This window comes from Cyprinus carpio, chromosome B7 (genome assembly GCF_018340385.1).
Source record: "Cyprinus carpio isolate SPL01 chromosome B7, ASM1834038v1, whole genome shotgun sequence".
Lineage (NCBI taxonomy): Eukaryota > Metazoa > Chordata > Actinopteri > Cypriniformes > Cyprinidae > Cyprinus > Cyprinus carpio.
This window is the reverse complement of record NC_056603.1, coordinates 38,893,975-38,917,709: the sequence shown is the minus strand read 5'-3', so window position 1 is coordinate 38,917,709 and position 23,735 is coordinate 38,893,975. Positions and strand designations below refer to the sequence as shown.

At 36.6% G+C, this 23,735-nt stretch overlaps 1 protein-coding gene across 7 annotated transcripts in view; it reads right to left on the bottom strand.

Annotated features, from left to right (window-relative positions):
• Window positions 1-13,550, bottom strand: part of LOC122133990 (transcriptional enhancer factor TEF-1-like) — a 63,897-nt gene extending 50,347 nt beyond the window's left edge. For 3 of the 7 annotated variants that reach the window (XM_042728586.1, XM_042728592.1, XM_042728591.1), the window contains exons 1-2: window positions 13,345-13,548; window positions 12,809-12,914 (exon numbers count right to left, since the gene is read on the bottom strand). The gene's annotated coding sequence lies outside the window, so the exon portion shown is untranslated. The other 4 variants (XM_042728590.1, XM_042728589.1, XM_042728587.1 and 1 more) reach the window with 4 other exon arrangements.
• Between the last annotated feature and the right edge of the window lie 10,185 nt (window positions 13,551-23,735).

Sequence of the window (23,735 nt, the reverse complement as noted above, 5' to 3'; positions counted from 1 at the left end):
ACTATAATGGAGAAACAAGTGCTGCTCTGTGCTCAAACAATGTGAGCACCTGCATGGAGCGCACACTTACACAATAACTACAGAAAAAAGAAAAGAAAAAAAAAACACATTTTCGCTTATTTTCCTTTTGAATATCTTATACCAAATTCTGTTTCCAGTTCAAAAATTAATTCTCAGAACAAATTATATAATATACATATTAAAATATTCTGAATAAAATTTAAACATTATCTTATAAAAATGTATAGTCTTTCATCTGAATGTCTTCTTTTTATATTCATCTTGCTCAAGTATGTAAAACCATTGTGAATAAACAACAGATATAAAAAAATATCTTTTGAATATTATTACTTTACCGGGAAATAGAATATCGTATTGCCTTGAACTGTATCAGGCCTGGCCTGGCTAGGTTTATGGATATGATAACACTGCTTCTTATAATCATCATATCGCTTGATTTAAGGAAGCAACCCAATAAATGTTATTTTATTCCTTTGTTTAAAATTTGCATGAGATGAATAATCATGATTGTGATCATACAAGCCCACAGTATCGTACAGAATGGACTGTTATTTTTATTTTCCTATATGGCGGCTGCCAATCAAGCTGTAATTCCCTGTATTAGCCCAAGGCACCACACCAAACACCGTTAACCTTCTGCACACATTAGAGACGTCCACACTTATTCACTTCTATACCTTTTTATGCATGCATATGTGTGTGCATACATGCAAGCTTTTGTGTTTGTGTGCTCAAGTGTGTCAGCACATTTGTGTTGCATTATACATGATAATACACCAGCAGATCTGAGCCAGGATGTGCCTGAACATGCCTTCCTCACAACTCGATGCCATTATATAGTCTCTCCCACAACAACTCCACAGCTCTGGATACGGAAGAGAGGAAATGTATGAGAGGTGACACGGAGAGCTCTGAACATGTCTGTGGGGGTGTTTCATCATTGTCATTAAAGTGAACACATGCCTGCATTGTCCGATTATTCTGATTATTTAAAACCAGGCAAAGTGAGTCACGTGTGGGAGAACAAGTTATTAGTCAAGCACTGTATAAATATTCACAGTAACTACTGTGAATACACAGATTTGATGCTTTTCTGCTGTGATATAATGAATAAATTACATTATTGGCATAATTCTTATGCTAATTCATATATTGGTTCTCAAATGAGGTTTATAAATGTGCTCTTTAAGAGGTTACTCTTTTGTGGTGGAAATTTGCATTTCAATAGCATATTTGTGTTCGTACATGTCTTGCTGCAGTGGTGTACGCGCATCACGGTTTATGTGCTACAGCCATTTGAATCATTTCACAATGTCTAATACTGAAAACACCAATTTGTATGTTCATTAACTTATGTATGGTCATTATTATATCAAACTATTCTGAATAATTATAATATACAAGCAATTGTGTAAAGGATTTTAAGTAGAGCCACGTGGATCTGGGTACTTTTTTCTATTTTCTGTGGATGAAATGTAATTATGGTAAAATGCACTGAATGAGGGTGAGAGGACTACACTATCATTGGTAGAAAAAAAGCATTATATGTTCATATAAACTATTTATCAACATGCAAGGGCATTGGACGTGTGCATTTTGTAAAATGGCCAGCTTTTGAATTCTATGGAAATCTGCAGAGCTTTTTATGTTAATTCTGTGGATACTGATTCCAAGAAAACCTAAACATAAGGGAGTTTTTTCTTGTGGAATGCTTTCTGGGAATTCCAAGCCACTAATCACTATAAAGCTGCTTTGGAATAATACATATACTGAGAAGTGCTATACAAATATGTTAAATTAAATTTAATAGACAGGAATTTAATGAATTTATAGTCTTAAATTCTGCAAATTCTTTTTTTTTTTCTCCAAAAGGTTTAATTTAATTTCAGCATTAGTAAATATTATTACTTTTTTGCTCTTTAAGACATATGGGAATTCATTCCCATATGTCATTCAAAGACATGTTTGAAGCAGTATTGTAATATTTTTATTGTTAACTTAATCTTTTCTTTTTTTTTTCTTAAATTGAAAAAGCTGAAATAAACTATAAATATTGCATGGAAAAATTACACATAAAAATACTCCAATTAAAAGTACAAATGTTGAAGTTTAGTAAAATTACTAAAACCAAAATTTAAATAATAATAAATTAAAACCAAATATATATATATATAATGCTGAAAACAAAAAAAATTGAAACAAAACATGAAAAAAAGTTAATTCATTTTTTAATAAATACTAGAACATGAATAATACTAAAATAACTCTGGTGTGAACTCAAATTGGATTTTATTTTCAGATGTTTTAGGAAACAAACTTTTAAAGAAAACGTTTAAACTTGCTGACGTATCATAAGATCTACTAAATTAAAATAAATAGCATAGCTCAAATAATATGGTCTTGAAACAATCCAAGGAGAAATATATCATTTTAAAATCTGACTTTCGACTGCTGATTAAAAAGTGAAAACATGCATTTGTTACAAACAGTAAATTTCAACAATAAACCCAGCACCAGACCAATTATACATGGCTTCTAATTAGAAGTGATTAGTCAAATAGTCATTCGGGCAATCCACGGATAAGTCGACTTTTAAGCTATGTAGTTTTGCACATCACTTTGAGCTTGAACTTGAACTAGGCAAAATCAACAGCGCCGAACATTCATAGGTGCGAGATAAGTGGCTCTCCACTAACTTTAGAGTGGTCAGCTTCTTACATCTCTGGCTCTGGTCACACGTCTGTCAAAGCCAAAGTCTAGTGAGCCACAGCCTGTTAGAACACTAATTATCACAGCTTCTAAGAGGCAGGAATGTCACCTGTGGAAACAGTTGCAGCCTTAACAAATAATTGCATGTTCCTATCTGCCCGTCTCCAGCACCATGGAAATGGTCTTATTAGCGAGATAAAGGAGGAAGCAGGCAACAAGTGAATGCCATGGTGAGAGCGGCCCGTGGCTGTGACATGGCATGATGGGAGATGACACTTATCGACAGATTACATAAACCACTCAGGTTCTAGCTAAGCAGGAATTTGGCTCCCTAAATGAAGAGAACCAATTTCAGCCATCACACAGGGCCGAGGTAATGAAATAGAAGATGAGAGGTCTGAAATGTAATTTTCCGTGCGGACTCCTTTTGTGCTGCTATCTCTGAAGGTGCAATAATGGTTTGGCGAACGACTTTCACTGACCCCATAATGACCCACCGTAGTTAAGGTCCCTGAATGAAGAACTATAATTACCATATAATTACTAAATACCTCATATTGTGCATTATTTGCTGCGGGGAATTATTTCAGTAATGTCTGAAGTATTTCAAAGTACGCTTGTTTGGAACAAGCTGCATCAAGTTATGCATATTCATAGCAGCGAGACATAACTGAGATTCCACGGGCCACATCCGTCCTCCTAACAAATTCATTATCGCTGGAATGTTTAAAACGACTTTAGTACAACGCATGAACCTTGAGAGGCAATTTTACTAATTTTTAAGTCGAAATTGAAAGAGACCATTCAAATTTCATTAACATTGTTTGCATAATAACATATTTTCATAGAAACCAAAGTCTACAATGACTGAAACGAAATCGAAATGCTTCATCAAAATGCCTTGTCAGCCAATTATCAGTTTCCTCGTCACATATAACTTTCTAGGTCTTGCGATATCCCTTTCTTTAAATATTGAAACTTTTCTTATTTGATTTCAAAATGTTTTAGAATTAAATAGGTGTGTAAACATCATTAGGAATGCTTTTCAAGTTTTTTCCCCAAGTCTATGAACACTCAAATAATCTCTGTTTGCACGGAAAGAGAAAATCAATTGATCTGTTTTGTACTGGATCTTTCTGCTGGTTTCATGAATAAATCTAAAGTCCCAGAGCGTTGATCAATCAATGATTGAGTCTCTCACGACCAATCTCCTAAAGCAGACAGCAAAGGTCCAGTGGAGTGGACGGCCACCGGCGCTCTCCTGCTGGCAAGACCCAAGCGTTTATTTCATGCCTCTTTAAACTGACAGGGTTAGATGCGGTGAAACCGTCTGATAGCATCCAACTCAAACCTGAGGCCCGAAGCTTACCGCCCGATGCTGCAACCCCGGGCCGCTTTGGGATCAATTTCTGTTGGCCGGAGTGCTGGATTGATTTACAGGGCCTGTCAAAACAACTTTCTCCACCTGCCTCCAATGCGCCACAATCATGTGCAATGTTTGGCCCATCACACCCATGGCACACGGAAGGGCAGAGGCATTAGTCCCATTTCCTGCCTGAAGCTCAAAGTAATATTTTGCACAAACATGAAAATTTTGTCATCATTTACTCACCCTCATGTCATTCCAAACCCACATGATTTTCGTTCTTCCGTTGTTTTGAAGAATGTTCATTCATGCGCTTTTCCATACAATGAAGGTGAATGGTGACCAAATGAATGACTAAAAAAAGTAATACAGTCTATACTGCTCATGCACTGGCTTTGTGTGAGGAAAATTAAGGCTATAATCTTATTTGTGTGACATGAATATGCACATGTCACGAGAAAAATGCAATTTGAATTGAGATCAATGTAATAATCAAAAATAATGTAAATTTGATTGCATGGAAATAACCTGCATGAAAATTCCGCTCTTTGTGTTCCAAAATAGAAAACAATCAAGATTGGAATCAAATGAATGTATTTCTTTAAATAACAATAAAGAATTCAATTATACTTCAATATCGTTGACCTTATCCATGCTTCTTTAGGATGCATTAGTTGACCTTATTAAAAAAGCATGTCTATCACAATACGCATCAAATTCCACTGTCCCAACTTACGCAGATGTTAAACAAGTGTGGAAATAGTGCATATAAAACAAGTACTAAATGCTGTGAGTAAATCCTAAGATTTCCAAGCCAGGACCGAGGACACGGGCCGAGCGACATGCGGTGAGGCATGAGGAATGAAATGGCAGTGATGAGCAGAGAGGCCATCTGCATTTCACAAGTCCCAGCATGTCAAAGACAGCGTCTGTTTGGAGTGCACCTCCATCTGTCATAAATCACTTCTTCCCACCACAGCACTAATGGCGGAAAGGTCACATGGAATCTTCTGACACGCTGTTTGTTTGTCATCCATCGGCAAAGGGATGCGCCTGTGTTTATTGGTGCCTCATGAGCAGCGGCGACCAGATGAGACCCATCCACCGGGCTCTGCGCTAACATGCTAGTAAAACCACCCAGCTGGTCAGGCTGAGCAATGCTATTTAAAAATATTATTTTGAAAGGGTATCAGTTCAAAACGTTCAAATTTAGAATAGTTTCCTTAAAGGGACAGTTCACACAAACATTTTGTCATTTACTCACCCTCATGTTGTTACAAACCTGCAGAAATTTCTTCTGTTGAGCACAAAACAAGATATTTTGCAGAAAGAAAAAAAATTTAAAAAGTGTTTATTCAAGCTAAAAAAATATATTTGTAGGTTAATAATTAGGTTGGAGACAGACCAACAAAAATAATTTTATGGGACCAGTCAAATAGAAAATAGATCCTTGAGGAAACATTTGCCACTTTTTCCAGTGTACTTAGACCTATACTCGACTGTTTTTAGTTTAAAGTTTAAACTATAAACCATATAGTTGGAGTGTGTAGCTTGTTCACAAGTGGTGAGCCACTAACTGTACTGCAAAAACCGATTCAGTCTGCCATTGTTCAGAAAACAGTGAGTCCTGCCCCACACTCAGATCATAGGCAGAGCCAGAAGTAGACATGTTGAGGTGCTCAAACAAACAGAGTAATGTTTAGAAAGCACCAAAGGTTCTTAACCGTAAGGTGTTTGTGTTACACAAAAAAAAAAAAAAAAAGAATTTTCCATGGAGTATCCTTTTAACATTAACAATGATTCACTTCACCTTTAAATCAATGGATGAATAACATAGTAAATGTCTGCAGCCACTGCAACCCTGTATATTATAAAAATAAAAAAAACAAGCCAAACCCCTGGAACTTAGTATTTGCATAAGGCATTGGAGAGGTTAAGCAGTGTTTACAAAGCTGAAGGCCGCACTGTAGCAAGATTTCAAACTCATTGAACATGCCCACTTTGCATACTAATGTCCAGAGGTAGCTTAAAGTCTGTATCTTCCCTCTGTAAATCCAGGCCAGCTCCAGGGCAGAGGGAATCTGCCCGGGCCCCGCCGCTCATGATAACAATACAGCAGCAATTAATGAAAGGCCTGCTAGGGATTTATTACGATGGAGGAGACCAGAATACGGTGCCAGAGATCCTGGACGCTCGACATTTGAATACAAGCCACAAATTATAAACACTTTCAGTAAATGAAGTGACTGAGTGTCTTTGTTCCACAGGCGTACATCTTCCTATTGCTAGCAAGGAAAAGGGCGCTCTAACCACTAGCGTGGCCAGCTCTGGGAAAGGAAGTTATTGAAGCCTGGATTTCCTGCTTTCAGCTGTGGCCAAGAACTTTGGAGGTTTATGGCGGTTTCAGGAACTGACTCATCTAATGATTCATGGATCAGAGATTGCTTTTCACATGTGTCTGGTCATGGAAAAACTTGCTAGAATAAGAACATACAACAGTACAACAGTATGCCATAGATGGCTGAAGGGAAGGATATTATTAAATATAAAGCACAAGTTCTTCAGAATAACTGTTTTTTTAAGAAGTTCAGACGCCATTTGTATCAACATTAATTTCTTCCTCTGAACTGACTCAGCCCTCCATCTGGTTTGAGTTACGAGGCTATAACTTTGAAGTGTTGGAACTGGTCTTGCTCGTCTTTTCAGGTTTAACAACAAGCAAAAATGCTCTTGAATTCACAGAAAATCTCTTCGATCAGGAATGTTTACTTGGAGAACACTCCAAAATCAGGCGACAATTAAACTTTAAACTAAAGTGGTCTCTGTGTTTTAAATAGTGTGCATGTAAAAAAAGCTCCAAAGCATATTAGCGCATCATAATCACTACCGCAGCTGATAAGCCAAGTCAGAATTTCTAACATTTTTAAAAAATATTACCAGTGGGGGGCCAAAAGATGAACAGCACTTGCAGAAATGGTCGTCGGGACCAAAGTGCGCTCCGAAGCTGGCAGTCATTTTATGGCAGTTGTCCTGAAGCACATTTACTTACATGACGTCAGCGGCTAAGAGCCAGCTTTTCATTTTGGTGGCAATTTACCTCAGCTTCTTTAAGGGCTTGTTGTTACAACTAAACAGCAGACCACACTCAGTTATTCCCTTGGAGAATCAATTTACCGTGCGTCGTGATCAGGCTCCAGGCTACCGGTTTCTGTTTGTAACACAAGATTAAACGACCACAAAATTTTTAAAAGAAGTGAATGAACATTTGATTTAGCCTACGTTAGATTAGTAAACATTAAATAAACATCACTCAATTTAAAATCAGAGGTAAAATCTGATATATGAAAAATGCAATGTATCATAATGAATGCTTCCTATATTCTTCCTCCTGATTCAAATCCAACCTGAAATTTTCAATGTAACGTGAAAACTGCACCTTGTCCTAGATGATACACATTTGAAAGAAATATAAGGATTTTAAAAAAGTAAGGATTTGTCTGTATATACTACACTTAAAAATGTGACAAGAAACAATTTTCACTCAGAAACTGCTAGTAAATTTTACAATTACTTACAAAAAAAAAGTGCAAGTGACACGTTGTAGTAAAATGTAACATTTTGTAGTAGAAAAGTTTTATAAACATTACATTTTAAATTAATTTAAAAATTAAAGTTATTTATAGTTTTAAACTACTGTTTACTTAAATTATTTTCATTCTTAAACAACTTATTTTGAGAACTTGAGAAATGTGTATTAATCATTTCTAAAAATGTTGGTATACCATTGTTATTAATTTATTTAACATTATTTAAAATGTGTTTATAAGCATTCATTTTTGTGCAGTATCAAATTATTAAGAAACAATAAATATTAGCATTATCAGTACAACTTACTCAAGCTGTGGTATTTGGTATATTTGGTTTTGTGGGTTCTTTTACTTTAAATCAGTTCATGTGAATTAATACAAACAATTCCAGCAAAAAAAAAAAAAAAAAACATTACAAAACAGAGTGGCAGCACTTTTCATCCCCTAAATTCATTACTTAATTTAAACATTAATTGCGTGAACAGTGAACAATACATGATGAGCGTTGATTGGTTTTAAAATGTCATTGTAGCAGCTGCGATTTTGATGCTGCATGCAGAAGAGTCCATCTTTGGTAAGTATGATGTCAATATCCAACTTTCGTCCATTATGACACATTTCTTTTTTTTTCTCCATCCAACGTATGCATTTCATTTTCTTCAAAACATCGCATTGTGTTACAAACAAAAACAGAGGCTCCATCCAAAGATCATAAATACATCTGTTGAGTTCATCAATCAGGAAAGAGTGACTAATACTTGGGTTTGTACAAAACGGCATCTGATCGGTTCAGCTCTTTATTTATAACAGCTGTTTCCATTACACGAAGAATGCTCTTGTGAGAAGAGACATGAATATTGCAGCAAAATATAACCATCCTTGTATAATACGAAATACAGTATTCCTTCTTAACCTTCGCCTGCTATTATGTCAATCATTAAAAGTAGGACCTTCAAAGCACCTCATATTTTCCATGGCTTTGATTTTTTTTACCCCTCCCGGCGATAATCTTGATTCCTTTTCGACCACAGACAGATTCTAATAGGAAATGATGCCTATGAAGAGTAAAACACACAGGACGTGGCTGTTTGTGTTGGTTTGTCTCCCAGCAGAGTTTAGTAGTTCACATTACCCCTGACCACAGAGCACAGCAAAGTGAGTTAGCTGCTTCTAGAAGTGGCAAAGGCACTTTTGTGCGGTTCATTCATATCTGTTGTAGCCTTGTTGAGGTAAACCCTATTTCATAGTGTATCGCCATTATAAACCTATTTGCTCCACGCTGCCCACCGAGTGAACATAAATCACATGCAGTCAATAAAAACATCAACATGTGAGAGAACATACGCCTAGCGATGCCGAACGCATTTCTGAATACCTATTGCTTGTTTTTAATGTGCCAGGTGTTAAAGCAAGAAAACCGCTCATTAGGACATTATTCAAAACAACTCTTTAAATGATTCACTAGAATGATGAAATGTTTCAGGCAGGGGGTACAAAAGCAGAGCGACGGCAGGTAGACTATTTTGGAAACCATACAGCAGATTGTGATTTAACAATTTATTGTAAAAATACCGAACTTGCATATGCTACATATTCCAACTCCATATGATTTCCATCAGTCACTCATACACAAATTTGTTAGCAAACATCCCACACAGGAACATAAAAAATACAAACCGAGGAAATGCTATTCAGCCGAGAATATTCTCCGATTTAAAGGGATACTCCACCCCAAAATGAAAATTTTGTTCCAAACCCGTAAAAGCTTAGTTCGTCTTCGGAACACAATTTAAGATTTTTTGGATGAAAACCAGGAGGCCTGTGACTGTCCCATTGACTGCCAAGTAAATAACAGTGTCAAGGTCCATAAAAGGTATGAAAGTCATCGACAGAATGCTCCATCTGCCATCACACATGCAATCTGGGTTATATGAAGCGACGGGAACACTTTTTGTAAGCAAAGAAAACAATTTTTCAACAATTCCTTTGTCAACAGTCTCCTCTGAGTCTCTTCATATCACTGTATGCTGCGTATGCTCTTTTGTATCATCTGCGCCACAAGGATGCTGTTTCTACGTGTATTTAGCTTTGATTTGAAATAAAACAGTGCATCCTTGTGGCGCAGACTGTTATTTACTTGGCAGTCTATGGGACAGTCACAGGCATCCCGGTTTTCATCCAAAATATCTTAAATTATGTTCCGAAGACGAACGGAGCTCTTACGGGTTTGGAACGACATGGGGGTAAGTGATTAATGACAAAATTTTTATTTTGGGGTGGAGTATCCCTTTAAGTTCGACTTTTTGATCTTTCATCCTTTCAAAAGAAACTTCTTACAAACACTTCAGTGGCAGTCAACAGAAAGTTGGCGACTCAAATATGAAGTGATTTAAAATGTCATTGATAAGCTAAGGAAACAGATATCTTATCTGACGCATACATGGGCCATATGGTGCCACGGCCGCTGCCGCCTGTTGCTGGTATAACAATAGCCCGGCATGAACACGGTATTACCTTGGATTCCCTAAGCAGTAAACGCAAGAGCGTACGTTCATATTTGCATTTTCTTTTCCCCTTACAGGTGCAGAAAGGGTCTAAACCAGATGTCTGCTTGAGCACAACACTGTGTGCCTTCTACAATTCAACAGCCTCACACACACTCCTCCCCGGCTCAGCAACAGGAAAAACAATAGGTTCTCTCTGTGCGCTCCCGTTCCCCCACAATCCTCCATTCCCAGAGGTAACCCAATCCACTATGTCTGAGCAAAGCACCTATTCTCTTCTCATTTCACAACTGAAAGACTGCTTTCTTCCTGAGCCACGCCGGAGAGCACCACTGAAACAGAAAGTATTGAAATGAATGTTTTTTCCCTCCTGATTCAAATTCATTATTTATGGTCAGTGACATGCGATTTTCCTTAACAGGGATTGTAGCTCTATTATAGTAAAAGGGCAATGCGGTACTTTTGGAAGCTGAACGCAGCTTCAAACTGCCTCATTTGAAAAGGAGGCAGTAGGAAAATCAGCTTCAAAAGTTTTCTCGGTTGTGTTCAGGGCAATAAATAACTAGCCTATTTAAAATTCCATTATATGTAATACATACTCAAAGCACATTCTATATCTACACAAATAATGAAAGTTGCAGTATGTGAAATGAAGAATGCCTTGGTATATCTATCAATGCTGTGCAAAATTATTTGAGCCACATTTAAAGTTCATAGAGAATCTATTTCTCATTCATAAATAATAATAATATATTAATAACACAGTAACGGCAGATAACGTAACAAAATCGCTCAGACTTAGCTATACCTCCAAACAGCACACTAAACTAAAAGTAAACTATTTAATCATTGCATCAAAAAATATTTATTCTCCGATTGCATGGTTTCTTTTTTATATGCCATCGGATGTAGCTAATGAGTACTTTAAGGTTCCTCTGTTTTCGAACCATCTGATCAAGAGTCAGATGTTTGACTTCAAGTGATGGGTTCAATGCGAGACCATGTTTCATTCTCTCACTTGAAAATGTCAAGCAAGCGTATATTCAACAGGTCTATGTGTGAGCACAAAGCACTTACTGCTATGCCTATTTTACACAACAAGCAGATTTGCTTCTCATCACTGTGATACTGTAGATTCTGACAGAATCAGTCAATCTGTTTACTGCAGTACATGATAATGGCCCAGTTAGAGGACACAAACAACACATTGTGTCACTCGGACCCTTCTTTATAAAAGGGCCAATGTGAAATATAAGACAATAATTAACTGCAAGAAAAGAGGTCTTTTCCCCAAAACACAAAATAGAGGAACTTGTTTCCCGTTGAGAATTAAAGTCCAGAACAGGGCAAGGGCAGCAGTGTTAAAGCTTTTGTATTAGAAAGACAAGCAATACATAATAAGACAGCTACTGTTCTTACAGTACAATGTAAAACGTGAAAAAGTGCAAAACAGCTATTTCTGCCTGCTCTGTATCAGTTTGTTTCCATCCATTCACAATCATATTTGTCATGTCTACAAAGTATGCTGTGAACTCAATTTTCATTAAAGATGACATTTAAATTGGTTCAAAAAAGTAAATGGATTGCAGACTTTGGCATTAATGATTTACTTAGTGCTATAAAATGTGCTTAACTGTTTTTAGTTTCCACAAAAAATAAGTTTCTACCACAGCTGAAACTGAAATAAATACTCAGGGCTCTAATTTAAAGAAGCTTTCTGGTGACTAATACTAAGTTACAGTTTTATTACATCAGTATAACAGTTAGGTTGTATATTGGATGAATCTTAATTAGCTTGATTATACAGAATTCATAAGCTTACAGTGAAACTCACAGCTCGTTTTATTTTGGGGGTTTTGCAGCTGGAGGTGTGAATGAGGAACAGAGGCATGTGTGATTTCATAATGAATTAATTCACAAAGGGACAGTGAAACGGTTAAAAACACTGTGGAATAGTAATCTTCACGCCATTAGCTAAAAGCCTGGATAGTTGGTGGAGTTGGTAAAGCCTAGTTCTGATGAAGTGCTAAGCTAAGCTACGCCGTCCCGCTGTTATTCTGTCGTTACGTTCATAGTTCCGTTCCTTGTGATGAAACGGCGTTTCTAAATAAGTGGTTTTAAAGCACACACGGTAACTGCCAAACTGTGTTTTTAACCTGTGTTGTCGTTTATAAAGTCCAAATACAACGCAAAGAGGCACGACGTTACTCCAGAGGAAACAGGGCGGGCAAATCCCAACAAAGGAAATGACAGAGGAATAGCAGCCAGATTCTCCCATGTAATCTTTCTGAAACAAGCTGATACATTAAAACAATGTCAACAGCTGCTACAAATGTATCTAGCAGCCTTGGACAAATAAAAGGGATACTTTTACAGTTGCACAACAACAGTGAAGTAAAGTTTCTCCAGAGTAACCAAGCCTGGGAAGTTCAGTGCGGAGTACGTTTTTAAAATAAAAGACACAAATATATTAACGCTCACGGATGTTATCAATTTTCCGTGTCGTTCTGTGTGTGTTACAGCAAATAACGAAGAGACCAATGTGATATAACTCCGTAGAGATGCCAAGAGTTTACGTAAGTCGGTTAAATAAAGAGGAGAAAAGTCAAATGCGTACTTACGGGTGAGATGTGAACCGAAGCTGGTGAATAAACGCCAAAGATACGCGAGCAACAAGTCTCCTCGCGCTATATTTGTGCTCCGCTCCGAAATGTGCGGCGTAGCCAACTATGGAGGAGAAAACAGCAACATTTGGATCCGTCATCTTGTCCAAAATTCTTTTCATGCAACAATCAACGTCCAGAAAAATGTTCCCACCAAAACGACGCGCATTGTTTCTGGGTGTAAATGTACAGGACTTACTGCAGAGCACGAGCGCGCGAGGTCAGCTTCTTTAGCAAAAAAATGTGAAAAATGTCAAAGATTTTCGTGCTATGTCAGACTGAGTCAGTGGACAAAGTGAAAGCACCCTGTTGCTGCTGCAGCGTCGAACTAAATCCCATTGAAAAAAGATACTTTCTGAGCCCGACCCCTCTTGATACATGCCTATCAATAGTCATAATCGCGCAAAACATTTTGCATTTGCTCGTCTGCTTTAACTTAATCCATAAAATCGTTTGCTCTTAAGCCGTCAAGGGCTAATTACCTTAAAACTTACCTTAACGTCCGCTTTATTTATATCAAAATTTAAGTTCGGCCCCTTTGTTTTGTTCTAGTGTGGGTTTGTATAGTTTGTTGCAAACTGTGTAAAGTTATTCTTGTGTTTTGGGGCCGGCCGGGAATGTGAACGGGAATCTCCGCCGCACCGATAGAGATGCGAAGAATGCTCGGAATGAGAGCAGGAATGAAATGAACGCGAGCCGCGTCGAGTTTGCAGCAGGGCGGAGCCAGAGGGTGGCGTCATCCCGCAGCTTCTCCCACATCCATGGGGATGACCTCACAGGACACGTCCAAGCCGTCCTCCAATGGGAGACAGCGCTGCCTTGTTTATACTTTCTTCTAACTCACTTGTTTGCAACCTATTGATTCGGATGGATGTAATAATGATTCGCTGTCTTTACTGTGCATGCCTTTATTTAGGTTAAATGAATATAAGAAAATAGTTCATCATGTTAAAATAATTAAAAATGTACAATTGTTGTAAAAATAGCCTAGCCTATATAACATTTATCACAGTGCTTTTATTAGACGTGGCACCATTCCCCAATTGGAGAGGCAGAATTTTCTATGCTTGTGGACACTGGTGCCATCTACTTACACAGCATGTTTGGAAAACCACAGACAAAAGATTAGATTAAGATATGTAAACACCTGTACATTATCAGCATAAAATCACAAACTGTAATTAAGTGTGGCATGCAAATTGCCAAAATAGTAGCTAAATTTATGAAAACTAAGAACTCACTATGCACACCGCAGATCGATCTTAATATCCTGAACTTACTTTTAGACGCAGAGAGTAGTCCAGATATATTTCCCACTTTTCTTAACACCAGCTATATGATGAATGCAAAAATATACATTACCGGTCAAAGGTTTGGAAGAATTACATGTTCTAATATATTTAAAAATAAATAAATAAATGCTTACCAAGGCTGCATTTATTTACAACATTATTATACATATAAATATAAGCATATTTAAATATATGATGTTATCATTTATTTTTGTGATAGCAAAGCTGAATTTTCAGTAGTCATTCTTCAGTGTCTAATGATGCTCAATTTGGTGAAATTGTTTTTGGTGCTGAATTATTAATAATGTTTCTTCTTATTATCATCATCGATGTTAAAAAATGCTTTTGCTGCTTAATATTTAGGGGGAAACTGTGATACTTTTTTCCCCAGAATTCTCTGATGAACAGAAAGCTCAAAAGAAGGGCATTTATTTGAAATAGAACTCTTTTGTATCCTTATAAATGTCTTTACTCTCAACTTTGATCAATTTAAAGCATGCTTTCTAAATGAAAGTATACATTTCTAATTCTTATTCTTTTAAATTTTATGTACCCCAGATTTTGAATGGTAGTGTATTGGAGCTTCCACTAAAATCTTTATAGCGCTATTGTTGTCAACATTGATAATACATTGAAATTTGTGTTGAGCACCAAATCAGCATATTAGAATGATTTCAGAAAGACTGAAGTTAAAAATAGATTTTGAAATGACATTTTAAAATATATCAAAATAGATAATAGCTACTTTAACAAAATAAAACATAAAAAAAAATATTTTGACCTGTAGTGCATTTTTTGGGATTGGGGGACGAAAATAATAATAATTGCCCTTCACAATGAATATGGATTTACTGTTTACACTGTTCATGTGATTCACAGCTTTTAAGTGTCACTGTGGATGTTGTCAGCAATGCATTAGATCCTCTCTGAGATTCGCAGCCTTTTCTTTGATCACGCCAAAGTCAACACCATAACGTACATAAAATAGCCTCCTTGAAGCCCCTAAAGTTTAATTACTAGTGAATAATGACTTTTGCTTAAGTGCAACGCTTCCCTTTCCCCGCTGTATCTGCAATATCAGCACCACGTCTGCTTTCCAAGGCTGTCTTATCTTATCTGCTGCTTCTCATCCTCGCGAATGGTGTCTGTTCTTTCAATACCAAACTATTAAGCATCAAAAGGGAAAGCTTATCTATGCAAATCCAGCTAGCCCTGGAGGAGCCAGCCTTTTCCTTCGGCGCGGCGCAGAGCTCCAGCACCTGAGTGCAGTCACAGCAGTGATTCATTCACCGTCATGGGTCATCTGCCAGAAGGGTTTCACAAGCTCCTTGTTAAACATTAGCTCCGTGTATCCAGGAAGCCTCAGCGAAGGATCCCGGCATAATAGAGGACTGTAAATGGCTTCATAGCCTTACATCAGAGCCTGTTTTCATTGCCTTATCTAAGAGCTGAGCTGCCCTAACAGATTGGATTGGTGGAAAGCAGCCATATGAAAATCCCTTCATGTCTGTGAACCCAGGTGGAAATGTCATTCGTGAAAAACAATGCCAAAGCAAATGGCTACCGTTAAACACAGAAGGCGTACTGTAGGTCTTTGAGGCGCCATGCTCAACTAGCAATATTAAAGGCCGCGTTTGGCTCTTTGAGGAACAAGTACATCAGTCAATAATGCATTTACAGATTTTTGCAAACACAAAATCCAAGTAAATCAATGCCGCTGTTGGCTAAAGTAGCTTTAAATCGTCTCGCCGTAGTGCAGAACGTGGACCTGCGGATGTCACAGACAATTTCAGAATCACACACGGCCTGTAAACCTATGGATGAGATTACATTTCTCACGATGGCACGGTCGAGGTGCACACAGATAAAATGATAAAGTGCCTCATTTAAGAAACCAATAAGCACTCCAGCTTCATGCAGCATTCTGCACTCTGATTCAATCAATTTCATACAAGGTACAATTGAGCAATATTCTCGCAATCCCTACCAATGCCCGAGGCTGATCATTCAACTGCAGTTTGATGTATTACAAACAATATGAGAACTTACGCAATTTGGAGGAGCCTTGGCCTAGTTAAGAAACTACGTTATGCATGTGATGACTTACTATAACACTGAGTTTGTAAACGCACACCTGGCATTTGATATAAAAAGACACGATTATACAGTGGCTTAACATAAGAATATTATTAGATAAACAGTTATCTAATACTGCCTTCTAATATTTAGGTAGTGGATCACACCGACAGAGACCCTGTGGAGCTGTGGACAAATAAGAGGTTGGATGATGTTTACCATAAAACACACTCTCAGGTGTCTACCTCCATGTGTCACATACACTTAACACACACACACACACGCAGGCCTCTCCATATGCTCAAACAGCCAGTGCACACAAACAGAGCTCACCTGAATTAACACTGGGTGTGGCTAGAGAACAAAGCGCCTGATGCACAGCGGAAACCTGAGAGTGCCTGTGTCAGAGAGGAGCTGCTGGTAAAGCAGGAGTAAATAACATGCTAAACTCAGGACATTCGATGCAGATTCTGCTTTCCATAAAAATTGATGTAGCTGTTCAAATACAGCAGTTAAAACGCTTCTCTGTTTAAACATGGATGCATTTCGGAAGAAGTACCTAAATTAGATTTTTATGCTTTCTGAAGTAAACATGAACTGTGCTTTCCTGTACAAAACTCTGCACCATAATTCTAGAGTGTTTTTTAGCATGCTATGCTATGTTATGCAGTTTCTACAGGGTGTTTGGGAAAGTTTCTTAGTCTCTGCACTGAAATAAATCACATTAAAAAACTACAAACTCTAATTACTCTAATTTGTTACAGCCAATGTTTTAGTTCTTTTATATTTATGTTTTGATTAAAGCTTTAAATTTTTATTTAATATTAATAAAAACTTTTCCAAAAGAAAAAAAAAACATTGATACAAAGTAAAAAAGGTTAACATAGTGCACCTTTCTTAAGGCATGATATATATTTTCTTCAGACATACACTAAAATGTTACTCAACATAAGTCAGTATAACAATTTGGGGGATTTTTACAACTTGATTTCACCATAAGTAAAAGCTAAAATGTGAAAGTAGAATTTTCACTTAAAGGTTTTGTTAATCAATGTTTCATTTAGTTTACTTACTACTACACAAAAAAAGACAATCTTGGAAGACTTTTATGTTTATTATGGTGTCCTTTGAAATATATTTTCAGTTATTTACAAAAACAAAACAGATAGAGAAAAAATGAATAAAACCACATTTTTAAAAATGCACTTTGAATAAATGACATTGTCATCTAATTTTTTGTCAGTGTAGGTTGAGTTTACATGCACATTAATAATTTCAGTCTATAATTAGTTTTTAAAATGTAATGCAAGTGCTCAAGAATGACTAAAATCCCACCAGTCCAGTTTTTGTTGGGTGCTGATATTTGTGAACTTGCTTTGTAACTCTTCCCTTTGGCTTTATATATTTACTTGAAGTACATGCAATAACTGAGATTCGAAGTTTATATTGCACATATTCATGGTTTTCCTATATCAGTTAATGGTCACAACATGGAATTAAAACAACAAATAATTTTCTAATTAATTATAACCTTTCCTCAGTAATCTGCACGGTTTGAGGTGTCATTCACAACAACAGGAAACACAAACGATGCGGGAAGAATTACCTGCCAAAAGTGGAAAGGAAAATTCTGTCATCATTTACAAACCCACATCATTCCGAACCTGCTTCTCAGAGTGAGAATGCTTTGTTCTCCACAGAAGAATGAAAATCATACGGGTTTGGAACAACACGAGGGTGACTAAACAAATGAATTCCAATTTTTAGACAAACCATAACTATACAGTTAAGGGGTTTGTTCATATAATAAAGCAATCTTATTTACAAAGATACTCTTTAGTTAATTAGACATAATGTTCAGTTGCAGGGGCTTAAAAGGACATTAACAAACACGTGAAACAAGCTGTAGCTCCTTTGCTTGATTGAGCGTCTTTTCCATGTCCATTATCAGCAGTGTAATCTGATGTGGGCAGATAAAGCCCCAAAGGCCTCGTTTGTGTGTGTGTGTGCGCACTTTGAACACTGGAGCGTGTCAGCCTTTTTGCTCCAGGGGGCTAGAGGTGGAGCAAGGTGGTATGGCTCTGGTTTGGTTTACTCCGCTGTTGCCCTGTGACCTCACATAATCAGGGGCCCCTGCGAGGCCAGGTGCAGAGCAGACCCAGCCACAGAGCTCTACTCTGCCTATTCAGAGCCTCTCTATACCAAGAGATAAGGGTATAGAGCCAGAACCATTCACTGATAACAACACAGAGCTTCATTTCAATCAAAGCATGGAGCGACGGGGGGAAAGAGGTCCTGGTTAAATCAAAGCCACCACATAGGGCTTTTTCATCAGATTTTGCTATGTGTCTTTAATGGTAATGACTTTGAAATTAAGCACCTTCAATTAAATGAAAACACAGCAGCAACTTAAAGAAGATGCCAGCGTGGAAAATTTGTTTTAAACTGCGTCCAGCTGGGAACGAATTGCACGCTGAATTAAAATGCGTTTTGATAGCATGCCTGCGTGGACAAAAGAGCTTCAGTATTACGCTGGACGCGTTCCAGGTGTGGTTCAAATTTGAGATTGAATACTGTATATATGGAGTCGCCACCTTGTGGTCAAAGCTGGGGCCTCACAGGTCACACTATAGGCCCTACTCAAAAACATTTTTTAAAAGCATACATGTTTATCACTATTTTGTAGAATAAGAAACTAAAAATAAAAAGGCAGAAGAAGCGAAAGTATGTGAAATCACTGGGGGAATGTGTTTGGCACTGGTCAACAAATAAAAGAATTAATCAGAGGGATAGGAAGCTGTGTACACATGCTGTTACTTAAACAAAGAATTCATTACTGAGAAATGTTGATTAAATGCCTGATATTGTTGATGTTGCTTTTCATCGGATTCCTCTGTTGAACGCCAGGGTAATAATTGACATGCAAAATTGCTGTGGAAATAATGTTATCAAAATTTAATTAAAATCATTTTGATGACAAACAAAAGAAGCAAATGTCTTGATGCCTGACAGCTTATTTAAATAGTGCGGTATAGGAATTCAGTGTTACATAGAATAATAGAACCTATTCATTAAAAAAAAGTCACTTTAAAAGAAACCAGATTTTTATATGTATGCTGTGTTTCCATGTTTTATGGGGACATTCCATAGGAGTAATGTTTTTATACTGTACAAACTGTATTTAATATCACCCTAAACCAACCTTAACCTACCCCTCACAGGAAACTTTCTGCATTTTTATATTCTTACATTCCTTCAATTTAGTGATTTTTATACTGTACAAACTGTATTTTATATCCTCTTACCCTAAACCTACCGCTCAAACAAAACAAGAGACATTTTTACACTTTCAAAAAATGTAATACTGTATGACTTATAAGCTTGTTCCTCATGAGGGCTATAACAATGCCCCCACAAGAACAAAATTTACTGATATTACTATCCTTGTAACATAGGGAATACCAGGTACACACACACATACACACACATTCATGTGTGCAAGGTTTTATAATGTCATTTAATGACACACAATTTTAAAAACTTACATGACATTAATTTACAATTGAAATAAATATATTTGAATATACTTATTTTTACATTATTAATTATTGTCTTTTCATTAACTCATAACCCCCAGTTTGGAAACAAAACTAGCAAATACCTGACAGCTTGTTTAAATTTTAGGGTATGGGAGTTCAGTGTTACATAGAATTATATATCTTTTTCATAAACAAACAATCACTCTAAAAGAAACCAGAATTTTTCTAAACTAAATGTGAGCAAGTCATCCTCAGTATTGTGCACTTGCTCTGAAACAGAGATTCCATAGTTTTCATTTTAATTTTTTTACACACACATATCATTCTATTATAATATAAAACCTGTTTCCTTTAGAGTGATTATTTGTTTATGAATAGGTTATATCATTCCATGTAACACTGAATTCCCTACTGTAAAATTGAAAAAAAAAAAGCTGTCAGGCATCAAGATATTTGCTTCTTTTGTTTGTCATCAAAATTATTTTAATTAATTTTGATAACATTATTTCCACAGCAATTTTGCATGTCAATTATTACCCTGGCGTTCAACAGAGGAATCCGATGAAAAGCAACATCAACAAAATCAGGCATTTAATCAACATTTGAATTCTTTGCATGAAGCTTCCTGTCCCTCTGATTAATTCTTTTATTTGTTGACCAGTGGTAAACACATTCCCTCAGTGATTTCACATACTTTCATTCCTTCTGCCGTTTTATGTTTATTATTCTCTAAAAAAGTGAATTACTTTCTTTTTATTTTAAAATAATTCATTTTAATTTACCATTTTTAGAACTGATGAATTATTAGCTTTTCATAAACCTGTAAACCCAGGTTTGAAAAAAAAAACTTAACATCACCTCACATAAATTTTACGGTATGGGAAAGTATTGTTGTATCTATTCACAAGCAACCCCTCTAGAGCTTTACATTTTCTAATGTAAATGTGGGTAGTCCTCATGCAAAACTCGCCGCCTCAATATTCGGATGCTCTGGATGGTTGCCATAGCCTTGCAATGTGGTTGCTAGGATGCACTGGTTGGTTGCTAGGGTGCGTGGTTTTTAATGTTGCTTACTGGTCCAAGTAAAAACTCCTCATCAGCCAGCGCTTGAGTCCTCAACAAGTCACTTTTTGTGGTATAATACATGTCGATAATAGAGCATTTAGTAATGCATATGCACTGTGACAGCAGAATAAGAAATCCATCTATATGTTCTGTAAGGTTTTGAATTGTCACTGTTTTACAGTAACACCACTCGCTGCCGTGTTCTGGCTGAGAACCAGGAAGAGCACTAGTCTCCAGGCAACAGCTGAGGTTTTTGATGTCCAAATGTTTGTGGACTAAATGTCTCTTTAATTCAATTCTGTAATGCAGTGTTTGAAGATATGGATCAATGGCTACTGCCTTTGATGGTCCTCCTGGTACTCAGAGGCATGTCATTGTGACAATCCCACACTGGCGGGGACGCAACAAATAAAGCTATGATCATATTCTGCTGCTGATGTTGCTCTAAGAGAGAAAGGAGGGGGGTTTAATAGCCAATCCTTGCCAGAAAAGGATTAGCCACACATGCTATACGACAGACCAGCACGCTGAAAGGGGCACATCATATTGTTCTTTTGTGTCCTCCCTATTTCTAAAAGCATGCTATTAGGTTAATGTAAGAGGAGCACAGTGAAATGTGGAAGAGAGAGGTTTCTAATGACAGTCCATTCATCATTGTCACTTTACATTTATTTAAACATTGTCGCAAGTCTCTATTAAGGCATGAATTTGGTGAGAAATGATTTAATTAAGCAACTTATTTCCATTTTATACTAGCAAGAACCCTTAATGCTGAGGCTCAACAAGACTTTTCATAAACAAACAGGACCTGTCAAAGCTATCTTAAAATTGGAAATAGCTTCTGGCATAACTTATCCATTAAATATGATTAGAACCAGATGTGAGGGCTGATTAGATCAGTGACACAGGGCTACAAAAATGGCACAAAGTGGGTTTTAGCAACTATATTAACCACAGCAGGAGCAAAATGATCAAAATGTTTCTTTACCAGTATTTCATTTACATGTTTTTAAACCAACATATTTTACATGTTTAAGCAAAAATGTTAAAGAGGTTGTGCTATCTTGTCATATATGTGACCCTGGACCACAATACCAGTCTTAAGTCGCTTGGGGTATATTTGTAGCAATAACCAAAAATACACTGTATGGGTCAAAATTATTGATTTTTATTTTATGCCAAAAATCATTAGGATATTATGTAAAGATCATGTTCCATGAAGATATTTTGTAAATGTCCTACTGTAAATATATTAAAACTTAATTTTTGATTAGTAATATGCATTGCTAAGAACTTGGACAACTTTAAATGCGATTTTCTCAATATTTGGATTTTTTTGCACCCTCAGTTTCCAGATTATTAAATAGTTGCATCTCGACCAAATACTATACTATCATAACAAACCATACATGAATGGAAAGCTTATTTATTCAGCTTTCAGATGATGTATAAATCTCAATTTAGAAAAATTTACCCTTATGACTGGTTTTGTGGTCCAGGGTCACATATAGCCATGACTATATTTACAAACAGTTATTTCATAATAAAACCAAAATCACAAAAATATTTTATCAAAGTGGTCATATGATGATAAATAATTTTTCTTTTATGTTTTTAGATAAAATGTCAAAAAAGCTTTATGTGTTATGAACATATGCTGTAGCTTTAAACTGCTTCCCCAATTCAAAACAAGCTGTAAAACTGTGTAAAATATACATAAAGCAAATATATAGCATGAAATATATATATATAAGAATGAGGTGAATAATTTTGTTTTCAACATTTGTAATGTTTATAATTCGAATTGCGAATGAATCAAGTTCATACAAAAAAAAATGCTATTTATCTAAACCTTAGTCTCAACCCCACTCTCCAGTCATCTGTTGCAAAGCCTAAATCTGATTTGTTGACTTCTATAGACCATTTCAATGCAGTGATGTCATTGACCCATGAACATCAAACTATGCCTTCAAGACAGGAGGCAAATCAGTCGTGACTATCATTAACATGGCTGTCATAACACGTTTTCATCAAAATGTGAAGTTTCTGAGAACGGCAAAGAACACTTCAGAGGTGCAAGTACAGCAAACACTAAATTTAAAAAACCTAAAAACTTTAAGCCATTTTAGAGTTAAGGCCCATTCGCACCAAGGAGGGTAACAGTAATGATAACAGTAATTCCCACTTTAAAGAGCTTTTTTTTTTTTGCAGCCAGGTGTGTATCTTTTGATATGTTTAGGTTTAGCATTTGTAGTCAATTGTTGTTTTCACTTTTATTTTTTTTTTATGTTTATTGCCCTTATGTGAGGTAATTTCTTCATTGCAATCAATTGACTACACCAGGATCACATGACTTCACCGTCACCACTAACTCTTTCATTCTTTTTCTAGTACATCATGCCTACAGAGCTTCTTCAGACAAAGGTCTTGCTACACTAGGCTACTTAAACCTTAACATCATGATTTTAGCATAGCTAAATGCTGTATTAACCAATCAGCATACATTTCATTTAAAAAAAAAAAAGGGTTTAAAAACACTAGCCCATTGCAATTTCTGTCTTAACAACACAAGCCCCTTGCTAATATAATTTAACATGAAAAAAGCTTCAAAAGCACTCTCTGGTGGGAATAAATGCCAGAGGCCTTCTAATAATCCTCTAAAGACACTGCTTAGATGCTGGAATCAATTACTCATAATGACCAGGATCTTTAGTACAAATCAATAGAAGCTCAGATCAGATGCTTGGCCACCAAGAGTCAAGCATTTAGCAGCTATTTCAGTGGCTCCTCGCCTCACCCTTTTGTATTTGTGAGTAAACAGCGGTTCTGGCTCGGTGAAGCTGAAACGAGCTTGTGGTCTTGTTTTATATTATGAAGGTAGGGATCAGAAGGAAACTCAGGGGAAGGTAATTG